This window comes from Podarcis pityusensis (genome assembly GCF_964106645.2).
Source record: "Podarcis pityusensis genome assembly, chromosome: 10".
NCBI classification, from domain to species: domain Eukaryota; kingdom Metazoa; phylum Chordata; class Lepidosauria; order Squamata; family Lacertidae; genus Podarcis; species Podarcis pityusensis.
In genome coordinates, this window is record NC_138035.1 from 40,655,728 (window position 1) to 40,677,764 (window position 22,037).

General features: G+C 39.8%; 1 long non-coding RNA gene across 1 annotated transcript; it reads right to left on the reverse strand.

Moving 5' to 3' along the window:
* Positions 1–372: 372 nt before the first annotated feature.
* Positions 373–21,636, reverse strand: LOC308457570. The gene is made up of 3 exons (XR_013977006.1): positions 21,263–21,636; positions 1,179–1,358; positions 373–507 (listed from the first exon to the last, which is right to left on the reverse strand). It is a non-coding gene; the product is annotated as an uncharacterized lncRNA (long non-coding RNA).
* Positions 21,637–22,037: the final 401 nt, after the last annotated feature.

Genomic DNA, 22,037 nt, shown 5'->3' on the forward strand with positions numbered 1-22,037 from the left:
AGTAGCATTTTTCAGTTTTAGTCAGTTCTCCAGTAACGAACAAAAACACACGATTTTATTAATGTTTTTTTTCTTTTAGCAAACATCCATAGCTTCCCCCAAAGTCCCATAATTTATAAGTAACCAAGAATCTACTCCACACATATCAGATGTTTGTAAACCTTATTTGTTGGGTTAACTGTGGATAAACACTCCATTATTTTTTGTTTCCAGTGCCTCGTAAAAAGCTTTGAATCCACAGTAATTCCTGAAACGTTATAGATTTATTCATTAAAATCTGTTTATTTTCAGATCTGTTTTATTTACTAGAGCATCCCAGGATTAACAGTTTCACGTACAAGTTCACAGTCAGTAAACAAACAATTGGCCCTTAAGTAAATAGTTTGTTATATATGTAATACATTTTATGACCACAACTTCTTATTTGTAGAATCAAAGGAATGCATGTGTAGAATTACTCCATAGAGAATCAGAAAAGGAAGAAGGATATCACAGAAAGGGGATAACCTTTAGGAATGAACAAATAAGAATAAGAATAAGAATAAGAATAAGAATAAGAATAAGAATAATTTATTTATACCCCGCCCATGTGGCTGGGTTTCCCCAGCCACTCTGGGCGGCTTCCAACAGAATATTAAAATACAATAGTCTATTAAACATTAAAAGCTTCCCTAAACAGGGCTGCCTTCAGATGTCTTCTAAAAGTCTGGTAGTTGTTTTTCTCTTTGACATCTGGTGGGAGGGCTTTCCACAGGGAGGGTACCATTACCCAGAAGGCCCTCTGCCTGGTTCCCTGTAACTTGGCTTCTCGCAGTGAGGGAACCGCCAGAAGGCCCTCGGCACTGGACCTCAGTGTCTGGGGAGAATGATGGGGATGGAGATCTTCCTTCAGGTATACTGGACCGAGGCTGTTTAGGGCTTTAAAGGTCAGCACCAACACTTTGAATTGTGCTCGGAAATATACTGGGAGCCAATGTAGGTCTTTCAAGACCAGTGTTATGTGATTTACTGATTTACTAGAATGTATTTGAAATGTAATAATAATAATAATAATAATAATAATAATAATAATAATAATTTATTTATACCCCGCCCATCCGGCTGAGTCTCCCCAGCCACTCTGGGCAGCTCCCAATCAAGTGTTAAAAACAATACAGCATTAAATATTAAAAACTTACCTAAACAGGACAGCCTTCAGATGTCTTTTAAAGATAGGATAGCTGCTTATTTCCTTCACATCTGAAGGGAGGGCGTTCCACAGGGCGGGCGGCGCTACCGAGAAGGCCCTCTGTCTGGTCCCCTGTAACCTCACTTCTCGCAATGAGGGAACCACCAGAAGGCCCTCTGCGCTGGATCCCCTTAAATGTTAAAAAAAATATCATGTAAATCAAGAGTAACATACAACTAGGAAGCTGTACGCAAACAAGTTCTGGGACCCAGTTCATGTGGGGCAGGGGGTGGTTCTGACTCCTTCCCTAAAGTAGGAGTTTCCCACCTTTTTGGCACTGATGGCAAAATGGGGTTGGTAGGAGGTTCAGGAACCACATGCTAGCCAGAACCAGGTATATGCACATCCAAGCACACACATCCACTCTGTCACACACAAATGCATGCACACACGCACGCACCCACCCACCCTGATTTAAATGGGGAGACAGATGCACCAGGACAATGTTCCTCAGAGGACAGCTGTTTCGTGGGCGAGAGACATGATTAAATGGGGGCATAGATGTGCAGGAACCACACCCAATCAGTGCTATTTTTCCAGAAAAAGAGGTACTGGAACTCACCATGAATGCCTCTGTTGTCCTGCACCCAACCATCCTTCTCTCCATTAAAACACAAAATGCTTTCTCTGCGCTTCTATGAGCAATGTGAATACAGGAATCTTGGCTGAATCTGGGGTTCCGGAGAAGAATTCAAAGCCTTCTTCCACCAGTGCTCCCAAATTAGACAAGATTGCTTTCCCTGGACCGCTATTAGCAGAGATCCACCATGGATGCAGGATACACATTTTACAGTCACAACTATGAAAGGAGGTTTCATACAATCCTTCAATCAGAATTCAGCTTTCAAGGACCGAGAAGGGCTGCTGCAGCCCCTTTTGTTGTTGCTGCTGTAAAATCCATGCCAAACAGAATATATATATATAGAAACCGCCACCCTTAGACAAAAGTCCAGTTTGGATGTAATGCTGTATTCTAGCAGCTAAGTCATGGAAGGAGTTCAAAAGTTTTCATTACATCTTAGATTAACCACAGCTTGCTGTGTCATCTGGACCTAGACAAGCTACAATTAATTTTTTAGGTATGGTTAGTGGGAATAAGTCTACTTCAAACCATATATTAAGAAGATGGTTTCACCCAGCTGTGGTTATGATAAACCACAGTTAAGGGCCGAGAGGTAACGTAAAACTGTCTAAAATGGAAACAGAAATTTCCATTTCTTTCGTACGGCCACATGGGGGGAGGAGCAAGAAGTATGCAATGTGTGGTTTTGCTTTTGTCCTCATAACACACAGAATATGGTTCAATGTAGCCTTCCTCAAACTGGTGCCATCCAGAAATTTTGGGCTACAACTCCTATCCTGATGGATACCAAGTGAGGAAGTTTAGTTTTAGCTTTCTGTTCAGCTTATTCACAGTCTAGTGTGATGGCCTTAGGCATTCTACTTTTTCTCAGCATGAGTTTCCAATCTGTAAAATCCCATTGATTTCAATAGATTTACTATAAGCAGGACTAAGCCTGTATCCAACCCATTGTTGTCTTGTTGTGAGCTTTAGGTCTCAAAGAGAAAGCTCCATCTCATTAAAGAGGTACAGTTTACACCTGAAGGCAGCAAATTCAAATGGCACTGGCTATTGATTTTTTTGCAGAGTAATGAGGTCCAGCATGGAAATTGCCATAATCATACTTTATGATCATCACACACACACCTATGCTTGAAATCTAATGATTAGAAAAGGTCTATTTTCAAAAATGATGATGGTCAAGTGCAGACTTAAATTACGGCAGGAAGATGTGTTAGGCAGTCGAACAGGTCATTCAGTTCTCAAATATGTATTTTCAACTGAGGCAGGCTGAAATTTATATAAGGTAGACAACTACAAGGCAGCTGTGACCAGAATATTTAAGAACAGAAAAGCCATCTCCCTGAATATATTATGCTGTGTACAAATTAAGCAACTACCAGTAACGTTCTCAAGATGACCAAGTCCTAAATAAGCTAAAAGCCAGGAAGAAAGCCATTTCCATTTCCAGTGCTCAATTTATTTATCTTTCTGCACAGGAAAAGACCTCTCAAAAAGATCAACCAGCACAAATACATGCTGTATTTGGCTACACATGTTCCATTAGAAGAAGCATCACTCCTCTTAGAGATAGAAATAAACCAACAATATAAGAAACATTGTTCTTTGATACACTTTAAGCAATCAGTGGCTACATTAATAAAGCCATAATCAAAGGGTGCAATTCTGAAGCTAATTTTCAACAGTCCTCATTGAAAAGTGGATTTAGAAATGTCTTTTTGGATCAGGATTTTTATAGTGTACTTTTAGAACAAAAAAACCACACACAAGAGCAATGGGACAGAACAAAGTAGACACTAGAATTAAGCCATTTTGCCTAGCAGTGAAGTTTGCTGACATGTTTAGTTTCTTAGAAGAATTGTGTGTTCTCTGTGAAATTCAAAATGAAATCTGAAAAAAGAGAAGGCAATTAGAAGCATAGCATTATTTCAAGAGGTATCTTCCTGTTTTGTCCATAATTCTGGCTTATATACAGTAGGCAATTTATTATTTGCGCTAGGATTTTCTATTCATTTTCTTCATAACCAACATTAAAAAATATTGCTAGTAAATACTGTCATGTATAATATTCATTCACAGCAAATGAATGTAAGGCATGGAAAAACTGATGTATTTTTAAGTGTTTTTTATTCTTTTTTTCTGTACTTTGTATTTTGTATTTTTCTTGTATTTTTACTGTTGTCTTTTGGTTTTGTTTTTTTTTTTGTTTTTTTCTCCTTTTCTTTACTTATGTAATCCTTCTTTTTGAAATCTTAATAAATATCATTTAAAAAAAAATATTCATTCACAGCAATTACATTTAAGGCCTTGGCATTTTGAAAAAGGGCAAAATGTAGTGTACCAACCTAGATGGTGATAAATACATTGATTTTAGTGGTTTTTCTTAAAACGTTTTCCAATTCACCTGATTTGATGTCCAGTTTTGGCCTTTAACGAAAACTCTGTGTGGTTATGACTTGAATAGTTCAGAATAAAACAGGTCTGTAACCACAGAAGGAGGTGAAATAATATAAAACAGGCTAATGCGAAGTTATCTGACCTAGTCTTGTGTACGCTGCTGAGATGAGATCACTTATGATTAATAAAATAGCATTTAACAATGACCATAACAGGCACCCACAGGTCTCAACATATGCAGCTGAATAAGGATGTTTCATTTGGTAGCAGGTTTCTTGATGATCAGCACCTAGAACATCTAGTGACAATTCACAACACACAGTGACATCCACAACAATGCTAGGTATATAAGCTGCTACTAGTCAGTTGCAGATTTAGCTTGATTATTGCAGTTTTCAATCACCATTTGCCCAATGACACAGAACAAGCACCAGAGCTTTAACATTATTTTGAGAAGAGCTGGAACTCACTGGAGATGTAAATGCATGTTTGAATTGGCCATCAATAACAAAGTGAGAGATTTACATGGTTCCAGACGTGCAGTCCCTTCTCTAGGGATGGGACGGTGCAGTCCTATTCATGTGTAGAAGTAAAATTCACTGAGTTCAATGGGACTTAATCATAGGTCATTTTATATGACCGAAAGATAAATGCTAAATGCAAGGACACAAGGAAACATAACAACCAAGCTTTTGAGTCCAGGCGATGTGGAGACAGCCTGTCCTGGATGGGATTGGAGTGGCCTCAGTGGCTAGGAGTGCTTATTTCCAGTTTTGCTAGCTATGGCCACTTTGAGACAGAGATGACTTGGTCCTGTTAGTCTATGCTCTGATACCTTCCAGATCAGATTATTGCCATACACTAGAGCTGCCCTCGAAGACATGTCATAAACTTCAACTGGCCAAAAATGCAGCGGTCAGATTAGTAGCTGGGGTTCCCTTTGAACTCATATACCCACTATTGGGATGTGGGTGGCACTGTGGTTTAAACCACTGAGCCTCTTGGGCTTGCCGATCAGAAGGTCGGCGGTTTGAATTCCCGCGATGGGATGAGCTCCCATTGTTCTGTCCCAGCTTCTGCCAACCTTGCAGTTCAAAAGCATGCCAGTGCAAATAGATAAATAGGTACCGCTGCAGCGGGAAGGTAAACGGCATTTTTGTGCACTCTGGCTTTCTTCATGGTGTCCCATGCACCAGAAGCAGTTTAGTCATACAGGCCACATGGCCTGGAAAGCTGTCTGTGGACAAACGCCGGCTCCATTGGCCTGAAAGCAAGATGAGCGCCGCAACCCCATAGTCTTAACTTTCCAGGGGTTCTTTACCTTTTACCTTTACCTGTTTGAAAACATTTGAGATGTTCACACTAGGTGTTTAAAAACCCAGATCACTTAAACTCCAAACATTTGAAAGAGTACCTTATTTCTTACAGACCTCAGATGATAAGATCAGCAGAGGGGCGAGTTCTTGTTAGTTCCACCATCCTCAGGTGTCTGGGTGGTGGGAGCCATGAGAAGGCATACTTCTCTACAAGGTGCAGAATTCCCTCATACTTGGCACCTTCATTATTCAGCTTTTGTCTTTACCTTGTCCTTTGTCACCTGAGTTATATATATATATTAGGACCCACATTAGTTGTGATTTTATTTCATTTTAAGTTGTATTTTATATTGTTGTTCTGGTGAAGGTCTTGCAATAATGTTCTTGTTCTTGTTGTTAAATGGAAGTCACAACTACATTTTTGAATGCAAAGATTTCATTGTTCAGTGGAATAGTGGTTAGCATTTGTCTGAAGAATGAATGGAACACTAAACAAAGTGAGATCTGTTTGCTTCACTCTTTTTAGAGAATTTCTGCAATTGGCAAAAGTGAGAGTGCACACATATTTTTGCAAATACTGACTGAAAGTTTCATTTTCATCATTTTACTCCTTTGAATAAAACCAAACAGCCACAACAGCAAGCAATTAGTGTCATGCCCAGGGAAATTGTGCTATTGAAAACATTTTTCAGATTATAGTAGCTGTGTGCGCGTTGAGTATTTATGGGTTTAACATTTCATTATGCACTTTTTACAGATTTTAATTTTCATTTGTCAGCCATGAAATGTGAAAAATAGGAGCACTTATAAGCGATTCATTAGGTAAAATTTCATATAATTAGGTTCACTGTCCAAACCTCCATGTACGGTTGGATGTTAAAGAAGAGAAGCATAAATAGATGCTTGCAAATGGGATACTTAGCATTTGATCATAAATAGCTGCAAAACTGGAAGTACACACATGACTGTAAAGTTTTTGGAACTCAGCCCACAATCCTTTACTCACTTACTGGGTGGGGGAAAGGGACTTGATTCCAAGAGGGCAAGAATAGGATTGTACTGCTAATTACAATAATTATGCAAAACAGATTGAGGCACTTATGCATTTAACGCTTGCATAAAATACAGAATGTTAGCAGTTTGTCCTCTTACCAAAGCTGTATGACCAAGAGAATCTTCATCAGACGAAAAAAATTGATCTGTGTAAGGCACAGAGGTTTCAGAGATATAGTGGTTATTATCATATTATTATATTATAATTACTGTATTGTTATAAACAGCCAGTGTCCCAATTTCTTTTCCGTTTTGTATGGAGTCTTTTCACGTTTAAACCTGAGACTTTTTACTGATATTTGTAAATTGCTCTGGAGCCTTGCTTGTTTTTGGCTGAAGAGCAGGTTAAAAATTATTTAGACAAACAGAAATAATAATTGCATGTGAAGACCCCCAAGACCTCCCAAAGAAAGACACAGTTGACAGTTCCAGTGAATATTAAGAGATACACAGTATTGGCAAGTGATGAAATATTCTATTTATAGGAATGCTATATTTTAGTTTATTGAATGGGAATCCTGACTTTGTAGGGAAAGTCTAACCCTGCTGCTTCCCTAAATGTATCAGTATATTAGAAATTCAGTGAGACTTGGATTTCTTCCTGATAAAACTCATGCAACTCACTCAAATATAAGGCAAGCATTATGACCCCCATAGTCCCTTTCTGTCTTAGATTTTATTCAGAGCCAGGGAATAATTCAGTTCCATTTCTCTGCTGGAATAGCACCCAAGCAGGAGATTGGAGTTGGAGGCTCATGGGAGGTTGGAGAAATGGGGGCAAATAAGATTGTAGATAGGTGAGGTGAGGGAACTTGGAGGCTCATTGGGGTAAGGAATCAGACCCCACTGCATTCCTGAATAGGAGGAGGAGGAGGAGGAGGAGGAGGAGGAGGAGAAGAAGAAGAAGAAGAAGAAGAAGAAGAAGAAGAAGAAGAAGAAGAGGAGGAGTTTGGATTTGATATCCCGTCTTATCACTACCTGAAGGAGTCTCAAAGCGGCTAACATTCTCCTTTCCCTTCCTCCCCCACAACAAACACTCTGTGAGGTGAGTGGGGCTGAGAGACTTCAAAGAAGTGTGACTAGCCCAAGGTCACCCAGCAGCTGCATGTGGAGGAGCGGAGACGCGAACCCGGTTCCCCAGATTACGAGTCTATCGCTCTTAATCCCAACACCATACTGGCTCTCTAGGAGCATGAAGGAAACTGAACTGACTTCAAGGGGCTCAGACTGAGCTAAACCAAACTATTTCTCTCTGTGTGTGTATACTTGTGTATGTGCATTTCTGTTTAATCTGAACCAGTCTTATTTGATCTTGGGGAAACTCCACCATCGTAAAAAAACCCCAGTATCATTCCACTGGTATTTTAATTAATTTGAGGAAACATTTACAGCATTCCATTTAAGTAACCACCAATGAAGGGCTAGCAATAGGGATTAAGTTGTAGTGTAGTTTATCTCTTCCCTGATACATTACCTGCATTTCTACTATTAATACTAGCTTAATATAGATAATTTTCAAAACACCTAGCTTATCAGCTGTTTTATTTATTTATTTTTTTGTAAATCACACATTTAATTGAACAAATTTTCTTCCCCCCCCCAAAAAAAGATTTTAAAGAAACTAAGGCGATGATATGAAGAGAAAATACAACTCAAAAAATAGAAACGTAAATATATAAATGACTGCAGGTCACTTTGCACTTCAGGAACAGCGAAAAGCTAAATGGTTACTTCTGCCCAGTCTCACTGATTGTGAGAAATTGCCATACTTGAAGATTTCACACCTGCAACCTTATTTGCCTCTCTGGATAATTGTCATAAAATTTGGGTGGCCAGTTTTCAAAAATACCTGCATATCATATTCACCAGCCTTCTACATCACCCCATTCTGAGTCTAGGCCAACATTCCCCAACCAGGTGTACTCCAGCTGTTTTGGGCTGCAGTGCTCATCAATCTCAGCTAACTAGGCAGGTTGCAGAGGTTCTTCAGCAGAGTGTGGAAAGGTACCTTGAAGGTACTGCATTAGCATCCGGGTCACACAATAGCATTTTGGAAAGACCCCCACCCCCTAGATGGAAAGAGAAGAAAAACATGCCATCTTTATTCATTTTTCAACAAAAGGCATGAAGCTGAATTTTACCAGTTGATTAATATTTCGCTTCTCAGGACTATGGAATGCAATCCTATAAAGATCCGTGCATTATCTTCTGACACTTTTATTTCAAGACTATTGTTTATATCAGCTGAAAGACTGAACCTGTTTAAACAATACAGTGCAATGGAACTACGTGCTTTTCTGTTTGCTGAAACTTTATGATGATAAACCATCCCCTTTTACTTAACTCTCAAGAGTAACCCAATACATTCATTTCTCTAACAAAGGCCAGTACTAAAATGTTATGCTGAAAAATCACTGAAGGATTATTAGCGTGCTGTAGCCAACAGCATTGGAGATATTTAAATACAGCGGAAACAAGAATAATGAGAACAGCAGGCCTATATATTCTGTCAAATTGAACTCTTTAGCTTCCCAGAGAAGGGAAATGGAAACATTTGAGATTCAAAGTACAGAGCCTGGGAACCAATAAGGAAGTTACCTGCAAACTATAAAGGAAATAATTTCCACTGGCGAAAATGGGCAAGGGAGGACAGTGGATTTCTAGGGCAAAACAAATGAAAATGATTCTTCAGGAATAGTGTTATGAGTCCCAAGATAGAACTATCTCTGGCTAAGAGGATTTAGAAGTAACTGGAGAGAGACACTTAAAAGTCAGATGCAGAGAAACGGCCACATTTGGTATAGGAATTTTAAAATGAAGGGCTCCCATGGGTCTATTCTATGGCCACTGCAGCACAATAATTTGAAAGGCTCCAAGAAGTCTCTTAAGCTCATTGTAATCTTGGTGTTGTTGGAAGCAGACACTGGAGCCTGAGTCTGCAGTCTAGCAAGGCAAACTCAGGCCCCTTTTGGCAGGGAAGAGTGTGATGGGGTCATTTCCCCAGGTTTTAAACATGGAGGGTGCCATAATGACATTGACAAATGGTACATTTCAACAGAGAAGAGAAGGAAGAAGGCAACAAATGAAGATTCCACCCTTGAGCTTCTTGAAGCCTTAGAAAGGTCCCATCTTTCATTTATTTCTAATATAAAGAGGAAGGGTAGACATTGTGAATGGGAGTGTGTTTCTATAATGTTTACATTGGAGCATGGATGATTTAGCAAGAAAATACAGATGCCTCTACTTTTGACTTCCTAATCTTCCAAACTAGCAAATTACATGTCTACAGAATAAACTTTCCAGGAGCAGTCGACCCAATGTCATAATTATTACTGCAGCTGAAAGTTTGTGTTACAGAGGAAGTCCAAAATCTGGTGAATCTCAAGATTCACATGCTGACAATACCATGATGAATTTTGTCAGCGTCCAAAGCTATGTATACATTGCCACATTTTCTGTACATGTAAAAGTTGGCACTCATTACTGCTAGCATTCACTGGTTTTTCATTGATTTTTCAAAGTATATCTTGCAAATCTTCAACACACATGCTCTGACAATGGTTGGCATTTACATACCACCATTCATACATAAATATTAGCATTCCTTCACTTATCCACTGTAATATATTGCATAATTTCTGGTCAAATATCCATAGATGTTTTCTTGTTACCATTTTCCTTCCTGTGCTATTCCTATGCTAGCATCTCATCTCCCAAGCACAACCTCCTCTGATACACCATCCCATCTGCACAGATCTTGGTACTTCTGCACAAAATTTTTGCAGGAATTCTAAAGGAATTAGAATTAGAATTTAGAATTCCTACATTTCCTAGAATTCCCTTCACCAAAAGGATAGAATAACCCTGATTATCAATTCTTTTCACATCAGCATGTGTTCAAAACAAGCAGCACCTATCTGCAGAAGATTTAAGAGAGAGAAATATATCTTGTTTTAAAGAAGGGTCCCTTGGCTGTCAGCCTCCTTTGGCTGGGATAAGATGTTCACAGGCAGCTGTGGGCTCACCTCAGGCTTTTACAGGTGTCTATTCAGACATTATTCAGTTTTCTGTGTTTTCTGTGTTATGCATCTGTCTCTAGCTGTGGCTCTAGGGTCTTTCCACATAGGCAGACATATGTTAAACTGAAGCATGGTTAAACCTGGTTCCAAGCAGGATGTTGTACTATCCTCCCGTACAGATGTCATATCATGTTCATTAGGTTCATTAGGTTACAGAGCAATCTGCCATTTCATGCAAGAAGAAGCTAAATAAGTGGGAGAGTTACTGTCATGAGCTAAGGCATGGCAGAGGGCAGTATCAGGATCCATGGAGGCTGAGGTGGTAGCATGTTGGGAGCCATGACCTCCTGATCTCATGTTGCCATCATCTCACAATAAATAGTAAAAATAAAATAACAAATCCACATGTACTGAAAGAGGCCTGTTTCTTATGTCAAAACATCCTCACTGTATATATTTTGGGGAGACATACAGATTCAAGGGAAAAGGCCTCAATGTTTTAGGGACTGGGTAGAACCTTGGAAAGGCACATTGGTCTAAGAAGATATTTCTGTAAATGCTGAGCTTTCCCAAGCAGACAACCACATAGCATCTGATGTAAGTTCTGCATTGCATCTAGGTGAGTCTCACAATGAATTCATTCTTGGTTTCAATTCCAGAATGAACATTGAATTGACAGTGTGAACTGGATAGAATGCCTCAGGTTTTCCTAAAGAGACCTACTAAGCACCAATGGGAAGGGTAAGGCAGTGCCCACAATTTCTTGCTAAAACCATTTGTTTATATTTCAATTAAATGCATAATAGGCTTGAAGATAATATATATATCAGGGATAATCAACATGGTGCTCTGAAGATGTTGTTGGACTACAACAGCCCCAGTCAACATGGTCAATAATCAAGGATGATGGGAGCTGTAGTGAAACAACATCTGAAGGGCGGCACATTGGCTACTCTATGCATGGGGGATGAGAGATTAATCTGATCGTTAGAATTAAATATGAGATGGTGACAAGAAACCTGTGCCTGTTTGGTTACCTTGCAGCTGGCCAAGATCTACACATGGTCATGAGGCTACTCATATCCACCATAAAATAGTATACAGCATCAGACTTCATTAACGTTAAACCTGAGGAAGACATGCAATGAGACAGACAACATTTTTGTGTGAGTAAAACCTCCCAAATCTCAGCTTTGTTTTGATGCAAAATATATATGAATTGAAATGGGTAATACATCAAAATTCTGATTCTTTCTCCTTCCCAAATTCAAGAAGAGGATGAAGGAAACAAATTCAGGCCTGTGTAGCTTAGTTGGTTAGGGACGCAGGTGGCGCTGTGGTCTAAACCACTGAGCCTAGGGCTTGCCGATCGGAAGGTCAGCAGTTAGAATCCCCGCGACAGTGTGAGCTCCCGTTGCTCAGTCCCAGCTCCAGCCCACCTAGCAGTTTGAAAGCACGTCAAAATGCAAGTAGATAAAAAAAAGAAAAAGATAAATAGGTACCACTCCGGCGGGAAGGTAAGCAGCATTTCCATGCGCTGCTCTGGTTCGCCAGAAGCGGCTTAGTCATGCTGGCCACATGATCCAGAAGCTGTCTGCGGACAAACACCGGCTCCCTCATCCTATAGAACGAGATGAGCACGCATCCTCAGAGTCATCCGCAACTGGACCTAATGGTCAGGGGTACCTTTACCTAGCTCAGTTGGTTAGAGCACGGAGCTCATAATGCCAAGGTTGCAGGATTGATCCCTGCATGGGACAGCTGCATATTTGCATTGGACTAGATGATCTTCAGGGTCCCTTCTAACTCTATGATTCTATGAATCTGTGGACTGTCCTATGAATCTATAAACACAGATGCTTTTACCGAGTTGGACTATTGGTCTATCTACCTCAGTACACTACACTGACGGACAATACTTCTGCATGTTTCCATGCAGGAGACATTCCCATCCCTACCTGGCTATTGAACCAGATATATTCTCCGTGCAAAGCAGAGGTGCTCTGCCAATGAGCTGAGGCCTTTCCCTATAGTGCCATAAAATGAGGAATAATAACGTTCCTTTCAAAGAATTCCCAGAAGTACCAGTCATTCAGATACACACACTGTCAGCTTGGGGGGAAAGAAAGATAATACCAGTGTAAAGTAACTACCCATAAAGTGAATATATATATGGATCAAAACTCCCACATTGTACCAGCAGCCAGCAGCTTAACAGCAGTTTGGTCGAACTTTCAGTTCTGCAAAGCTGCAGCAACAACTGAAATGACTCCTCAACAGCTGACGGAGACCTGCCTGGGTGTTCCCTTTCTTGTGGTTCCCTGGTTATCCCAAAATGGCTGGATGTCAAGGAGATCTGAAAGACTAGAACAAAAAGTGGGGGAGGGGGGATAATAACAATGCTGAGATGGCCAATTATTTACATGTGTGGGAAATAGTTTTCTATTGAAAAGTGAAAGCAGAAAGGGAAACACCATCAGTGATAGGAAGGGCAGAGGAGTTCAAGGACTTTTCTCTTCAAGCATCATAAATTAAGCATATGGAGAGCTGCTGCTTGGCCATTGACGGCTGGTCTCACAGCAACCTTCTTGGCAAATTCAGTTGCATTATTTTGCAAGAGTGGCTACTTATATGACTTATTAGGGGCCACCTCAAATGTCCCTCCTCCCCCCCAAAAAACACCCTTAAGGAAACATATTCAGTACTGTACGGCATGACTTAAGACTCCTCCGAAATCGGGCCACATCTACACCATATATTTAAAGGGCTTTAAACAGTCATGACTTCCCACAGAGAATTCTGGGCTGTAGTTTGTTAAAGGTGCTGAGAGTTGCTAGAAGACCCCTATTCCCCTCTCAGAGCTACAATCCCCAGAGTAGTTTAATAATGAATCCCTAGTGACAGGGGGCTCTGGAAATGGTATCTCTGTGGAGGGAACAGGGCCCTCCTAATCAGTGCTAGAATGAGATGCTGAAGCTCACCTTGAACTTCTCCTTTGAGTGTTTGTGGGAGGGGGGAGGCTCGGTTAATTTCATTGTACACAGGTTGTACATTGACAATAAAGGTATTATTATTAGAATGACAATTGGTATTTGCCTTAGAGGTGCCAGAGCTAAGCAAAGCATTTCCTGAGAGAATGTGAGGGACTGTGTTGCTGCTTTAAAGGAGGCCATCTTCAGCAGTATATGAAGTGTGATTCTTCTCCTTTCCCTTTGACAGAAGAGGGAAATCAATCACACTCCAACATATTGCTACAAATTCCTGCCTTTAAACTAGTGACTGTTGTAGCCCTGTCATATGAGCATGGGCATAGCCAAGGGGAGGCAGGGGGGCAGCTGCCCCCCATCAATCAAAAGCAATATAACTCAATACAAATCTGAGGTTCTTCCCCCCAAAAAATCCTGGCTATGCCCATGCATATGAGTGAACCTACAGTGTGACCTGTAGGAGATGATTCACGGGGCAATGGGAGTAGTTAAAATGCAAATACTGTTGAAATTTTGTGACATTTCTCAGGAAACGGTTGCATTATCTTTATACATCATACAAAGCTAAAACGTGGAGCCACTTCATGGCAACATTCTCAAATGAAGCAAAACATCAGAAGAATATCCAAATAGCTGAGAAAAATAACTAAGTTTCTTTTTTTTTTAAAGCAATTTATTGGGTTTTACAGTAGAAATAAACATAATAAACAATATAACATTTGTCTTAACATAATTTCACATTTTCTTTGGACTTCCTCACATCTCCCGCTCCCACTTTCATCGTTATAACATTTTGTCAGCAATTTATCATCTTATTTAGATTCTTATATCCCTTCTATATTTCATAATCTTATAGTTCTCGTAAGGAGTTAAATTTTCACAGTCTTACTTATTTTCTTAAAAAACTTCTAAATTTAGTGGTGCTCAGTTATTTTGGTCTAGCATCTTATTTAGCATTCACTCAAATTGCAATGTTTTTGTAAATAATTCTTAAATTTCTTCCAATCCTCCTCAATCCTCTCTTCTCCCAGGTCACGAATTCTGCCGGTCATTTCAGCCAGTTCCATGTAGTCTATCAGTTGCATCTGCCATTCTTCCAGTGTGGGTAGATCTTGAGTTTTCCAGTGTTTTGCGAGAAGTATCCTTGCTGCTGTTGTTGCATACATAAAAAATGTCTGGTCCTTCTTTGCCACCCCTTGGCCGACAATACCCAAAAGGAAAGCCTCTGGTTTCTTAGTGAAGGTATATTTAAATACCTTTTTCAATTCATTATAAATCATTTCCCAGAACGCCTTCACTTTAGGGCAAGTCCACCAGAGGTGGAAGAACGTTCCCTCACACTCTTTACATTTCCAACACTTATTATCAGACAGGTGGTAAATTTTTGCAAGTTTGACTGGGGTCATATACCATCTATAAATCATTTTCATTACATTTTCTTTCAGAGCGTTACATGCAGTAAATTTCAATCCATTACTCCACAACCTTTCCCAGTCCTCAAACATGATATTATACCCAATGTCCTGTGCCCACCTTATCATAGCCGATTTAACCGTTTCATCTTGTGTATTCCATTTCAACAGCAAGTTATACATCCTTGAAAGTACCTTAATCTTTGGTTCTAACAATTCTGTTTCTAGTTTCGATTTCTCCACCTGGAACCCTAGTTTCTTATCATTTTTAAAAACTTCTTTAATCTGAGCGTAATGTAACCAATCTCGCACTTTGTCTTTCATTTTCTCCAAACTCTGCAATTTCCAATTGTCTCCATCCTTTTCTAGTATTTCCCAATATTTTGGCCATTTAGCCTCCATATTGGGTCTTTTTCGGGCCTTAGCTTCCAGAGGTGAAAGCCACCTTGGTGTTTTATTTTCCAGCAAGTCTTTATATTTTGTCCAGACATTAAACAGTGATTTTCTGACAATATGGTTCTTAAAGGCCTTATTTGCTTTAACCTTGTCATACCATAAATATGCATGCCATCCAAAAGTATTGTTAAACCCTTCCAGATCTAACACATCAGTGTCTTCAAGAAGTAGCCAGTCTTTTAGCCAGCAGAACGCTGCGGCTTCATAATACAACTTTAGGTCTGGCAGGGCAAAGCCCCCTCTTTGTTTTGCGTCAGTTAATATCTTAAACTTAATTCTGGGCTTTTTGCCCTGCCAGACAAACTTAGAAATATCTCTCTGCCACTTCTGAAAGCACTCCTTTTTGTCCAAAACCTGAAGTGTTTGAAATAAAAACAACATCCTTGGCAATACATTCATCTTGATAGCAGCAATTCGGCCTAACAAAGAAAGTTTCAATTTTGACCAACTATCTAAGTCTCTCTTAATTTCTGACCAGCATTTTTCATAGTTGTCCTTAAATAGACTTAGATTTTTTGCTGTTATGTTTACCCCTAGGTATTTTATTTTCTTAACCACATTAAGTTCCGTCTCATTCTGAAACCTTTCTGACTCTGTATCAGTCAGATTTTTTCCCAAGACCTTAGTTTTCTGTTTATTTAATTTAAACCCAGCCACCCGACCAAAGTCATTAATCAGTTGTAATACTCTTTTCGTGCTAGGCTCTGGCTTCTGCAGGGTCAAAACCAGGTCATCTGCAAAAGCTTTTAATTTGTATTGTTTCTGTCCGACCTGAATTCCTTCCACCAACCGATCCCCTCTAATCATATTCAATAGCACTTCCAGAACCGAAATAAATAACAAAGGGGAAATAGGGCAACCTTGTCGTGTCCCTTTTTCAATTTTGAACTCTTCTGTAACCACATTATTAACTATCAATTTAGCTTTCTGTTCTGAATATATCGCCTCAATCCCATTCTCAAAACCCCGTCCCACTCCCATCTCTTTTAAATTTCCCATCATAAATTTCCAGGAGATATTGTCAAAGGCCTTCTCCGCGTCTATAAAAATTAAAACTGCTTTTGTATTTATATCTGTTTGCAAAAGTTCCAAGATGTCAATAATGTTCCTTGTATTAGCAAACAGATGTCTACCTGGGAGAAAGCTGGCCTGGTCCTTATGAATTACTTCATTTAAAACTTTTTTAAATCTACTTGCCAAAATGTCTGCAAATATTTTGTAATCCACATTTAGAAGGGAGATGGGACGGTAGTTCTTAAGTTGTGTCTTTTCAGCTTCCGACTTTGGTATTAATGTGATGAACGCTTCCTTCCACGACTCCGGTGCCCTCTTCCCCTCCATAATTTCATTGCTGACCTCCATCAAAGGTTGTATCAAATAATCTTTTAATGTCTTATAGTACTTGGAGGTCAGCCCATCTGGCCCTGGAGATTTGCCGAGTTGCATGTTCTGAATGGCTTGTTCAATCTCCTGTCGTGTTATTTTAGAATTCAGGATTGTCCTATTTTCTTGTGACAATTTAGATAGTCCATTTTTTGCCAAAAATTGTTTAATCTCAACTTCGTCTTGCGGCCCTTGGGTGTATAGTTTTTTGAAATATCTCTGGAAACACTTTCTAATGTCCACTGGATTCTGAATGTTTTTTCCATCAACCTCTAAGTTTGTAACCGTATTTAATCTTTGTCTTCTCTTCAACTGCCAAGCTAGCAGTTTTCCACATTTATTCGCCGACTCAAACGTTTTTTGTTTCATTAATTTAACCTTCCATTCAATTTCCTGATTTATCAATTTAGAATATTGTGTTTGATAGAGTTTAATTTCTCTCAGAGTTGGCTGTGACTTCGGATTCACTCTTAATTTCTTCTCTAATTCTTTTATTTTATCCAAGATCTTATCTTTTTTCTCATTTTGTGTTCTTTTCTTTACTGCATTCTGTTGTATCAAGAATCCCCTCATTACAGCTTTGCTTGCGTCCCAGACGATTCTTTTTTCCACCGTAGTATTCATATTTATCTCAAAATAATCCTTCAAAACTTTTTGGGCCTTCTTGGTAATTTCCTGATCTCTAAACAAATTGTCATTCATCTTCCATCTAAAGGATCCAGTTGGTAGTAGTGTCATATCCATCTTTACTGCATTATGGTCGGAACAGGTCTTTGGGCAGATTTCCACTTTTCTGACCTTAGGTGCCAGGCCTCTAGAAATCCATATTTGGTCGATTCTTGTCCAGGTCAGTTGGGCTTCAGAAAAGAATGTTCCCTCTCTTCCTAGTGGGTTCTTTGTCCTCCAGATGTCGATCAAATCCATATTGTCAGTCATTTCAAAAAAGGTTTTAGGTAGTCTGCCGTCTTTTGTAACATTTTGACTTTGTGACTTGTCCATGTTAGTTGATACGACCCCATTCATATCTCCCATCATTATGATGTTGTTGTAGTCCAGATAGTCCAGCATTGTCTCCTGCAGCTTCTTGTAAAATTCCGATTTCCCTTCATTAGGTGCATAGATTCCTAATATCAACAGTTTCTCTCCTTGATATTGTATCTCAATAGCCAAAATTCTTCCATGTTCATCTTTAAATAAGAATTTAGGTGACAGGCTCTCTTTTGCATATATCACCACGCCTCTCTTCTTGACTTTGTCCGACGATACAAATTCCTGGCCCAATCTTTTATTTATTAACACTTTTCTGTGGAGCCTCGTCACATGTGTTTCTTGTAAACAGATAATGTCCAATTGTTCTTTTTTTAATATGTGAAATATTTTCTTCCTTTTTTCCGGAATGTTACAACCATTAATATTCCAACTCAGCAATTGCAGAGACATCCTGGATCAATCTGGTTATTTCTCCAGGGGTGGTATCTTCTCTGGATCTTCAGGTTCCCCAGGTGCTGGTGTTGATGCTGGCGTTGCCCCAGGCCCAGAGGGTAATTCAATTCCTTTTTGAAGGTCCTCTCCGTATGTAGCCAAGAATTTGTCTCTCTCTTCCAATGTTCTAACTTTAACCTTTCTCCCTCTAAAGGTGAAAGATATTCCTTGGGGGAATTCCCACCTGAATGGAATTGCGTTGCTCCTTAGTAATTTAGCAAGTTCAGAATAGGCGGCTCTAAGATCCAGCAGTTGTCTTGGAATATCTTTATAAATTTCAATTCTTCTATCCAAAACCTCCAGTGACTTTCCGTAATGTAGGCCCAAAATCTTATCCCTTTCCTCCTTTGATCTCAACGTTATCAAACAGTCTCTGGGCCTCTCCTTCCTTATGAATCTTCCAAGTCTGAAAGCTGACACAATTTTAAAGTCCTTTTCTTCCAAATTCCAGAACTTGGATAATTCTTTGGTCAAAAACTCAGTTAGATTTCCTTCTTCTGCCTCTTGTAATGATCTAATCCTCAAATTATTCTCACGATTTCGCAGTTCTATCATTGAAAGATAAATCTGATGTTCCCCAACTTGTTTAGTGAGTGGTCTTACCTCTTGCTCTAAATTTTCCAATTTTTGTCTGGTATCCTCAGCCAATTTCCGATTTTCTGCTGAGGCCTCCGTTAACTGTCCAATTGCTTGTGTATTCTGTACCACTTGTATGGTTAATTTATTTAGACATTCTGTATTTTTGTCAATCTTTGCTGATTGCACATCTACTTTCTTGTCCAAAGCTTCCAATTTTTCAAAGATTTTGTCTAGAACAGAAACAGATGCTCCTGAGGCCATATCTTCCAATTGTAACTGCTCTGCTTCACCCTCTCCCTCTTTTGCCTGTGACAAGGCAACTTCTTCAACTTCTACTTCTGAGGGCAAAGTAGGTACAGATGATCTACGTGTCTGCGAGGCTGAGGTTAGAGTTGTTAAAGTTGTTTGTCTAACTCTCCCTCTTTTTCTTGTGCCACTCATTCCAACGTTATCTATCAGTCAAGGTCACACTGAGTTATTCCCATGGGAATAGAAAGGCCCAGAGCAAGCAAACCACAAGGGAATCGAAAGTAAATGTACATGTAAAGTCACTGTTTTAATCCAATCCTCTAGAGGGAGCTTAAAATGTCTTTCAGAGTCTAATTTAATATCCAAGAACCTTCAGATACAAATGTTTAGCAGAGTTTATAAATGGTCACTTTGTTACAGACAGTGCTTATTTGTCTCCAAAAAGAATGTTTCAAATTTAAAAGGTCTCAATACCCTCAGATTGTTGCAAGTTCCAATATACAGTATCCAAATCTGCAGTACTGACAGCTCAATCTCTCAATGCTCAGGCAGCTCCGGACTCTGGGTTTCACCTTCTAATTTGTAATCCAATAAAAGGAGGAAAGTCAAGTGCAAGTAAAAATTCCAAATCTTTATCTTAAAGTCTTTACTTTAAGTTGCAAGTTCAGTAGATGCTTAGATCTGTAAAGTTTAAAATCTCTTTCTTTCAGCCTCCACTCCTCCAGCTAGTTGCTTTTTTCAAGTTCAATGGCTGCGGAAGACGGACTTCCTGTTTCCACGTCTCTCCGCTTTCAGCCAAGTTCAAGCCAATTAAGATTTTTCATTTAAAGTCTCTAATTTCAAGTGATTCAGTCTTTACTCACGAATAAGTTGCTTTTCATCCGAGTCCGAATTTTGACAGGAAAAGGGATCAGCGCTCACCGGCAGCAGCAGCGCGGCTTCGCTCCACAGACTGTGAAACAGCTCTCAGCGCCGCAACCCCCCTCCACGCTCCGGAGCCCCTTACGGGGTTCCTTTCGCGTTTGGAGGGTCGCTCAAGGCGCCCGCCGAGCCTCAAGACCCCAAGCTCTTGCTGCCTGGGGTTTTCCGAAGTGGGTCTCCGCTTCGCCGTAGCGGACGACCCGTTGTCTGCGGAGCCTCCTCTCCCGTTCAGAAGAGGACCGCCATTGCCGTTCGCGCCGCCCCCGGAAGTCGAAAAATAACTAAGTTTCCCCCCAACTGTATTGCTGAGACACTCTGCACTCTTTTTCCTCTGCCACTGCCTACCACTGAAGTACATCCTGCCCCTTAATGCAGGTTTTTGGAGAAGGCTGCGCATCTCTAACTAAATACAAAGAAACCAAACAAGCTAGTCATGTTGCTGGGAATTGGACAAATGTTATCCTGCCCGCCCACCCACCCCCCACCCCCCGGGCACTTTGCAAAGCCGCTCATAAAAATCCTCTTATCTAAAAAAAAGGTTTCAGGGATTATTTTATTAATAAACCCATTCCTGGATAAATTGCATCAGTGAGCGATTTTCCTCAGTAAGGATTTGCATAGCACCATGAAAGACCATATATGCAAATTCAAATTGTTGTTGTTATTATTGAGCTAGCTTGTCCAGTGCAAGTTATTCCTCGTGGAATTGCTTCAGTGAGTGCAGTACGATAGAAAACTGTTAGTACAGCAATTATGAAAGCCCCTGGTAAACCTCCTTAATTAAAGCTGTGTTTAATTTTATAACTAATTATGCAGCTCTGGAAATAGTTCTAAAGTAAGTGTGTGTGTGTGTGTGTGTGTGTGTGTGTGTATGTGTGTGTGTGTTTAAAAACTGTTGCATTCCAGCAATGTGCCAGATAATTATTGCTCATCCAGAGAATAAAGCCTTTTGGCCAAAAACTTAATATCCATATGTAGCTTATATATGCAGTTAAACATTTATATCCCACCTATTTTATGTTACTTGCAGGCAGATTAAAACAAACTGTGGTAATCCAATCAATCAAATTGCATTTAAACTACACCACAAATATAATTATGATAAATTTGATAATGTTGCCAACTCGGGAAGCTGATGGGAAAACAGAGGGCATTCACCACCACCACCACCCAATGTATGAAACTGCATACATTTACCTGGATCTAGCTAGACCAGGATCACCACCTACTCTGGCACTGAATCTCTGAAGTCTCAGCTAGGGGTCTCTGCCAGTTTTCCTGCCAGAGCTCCTGGAACTGGTGGTGTCCAGGATTGGACCTGAGACCTTATATATGTGAAGCATGAGTCCTACTGCTGAACCAGGGCCCCAGAGAATGCTCACTTAGGATGCATTCACACAGCAATGCAATAGGAAACATCACAACATCATTATATTCCTCCATGTGCCAAGGTCTTGATTTTTATAATTCTACCCTCTCTAGTTTTATAACAGCAATTCATTTCATCTTCAAAAAGAAAAAGAAAAAAAAGAACTGCATTTATTTTAGACTGAATTCACAAGCTTATCTGTTTCCCTTGATGGTTTGGGTCAATGTGATCTCTGGTGGCACTCCACTGGTGTTAACAAGGTGTCAACACTTAACAGTGTGTCATCAAGAATATATTTAGGTCCTTGTGTTGTTTCAAAGAACAACTTTCTTCTCTGGGAAGGACTAAGAGAGCTTTCAAATGTAAATTGGCTTCTTCACTTCCTGATGACAGGCTAGCTCACCCCAGGTGGTGATTCAGATGCATAAGGTCTGATGTTTTAAGCAGGGGGAAAGTGAGTTAAGAATCAGGATTAGCTGAACATTTTGCTTGTAAAGATGCAAAACACAATTCTTTCAAAAGAAGGCACTAACAGCTCAAGTCACCAATCTATATTTCAATAACATAATAAACGTCCTCAGCTTCTTCCAAGTATCTGCTGGC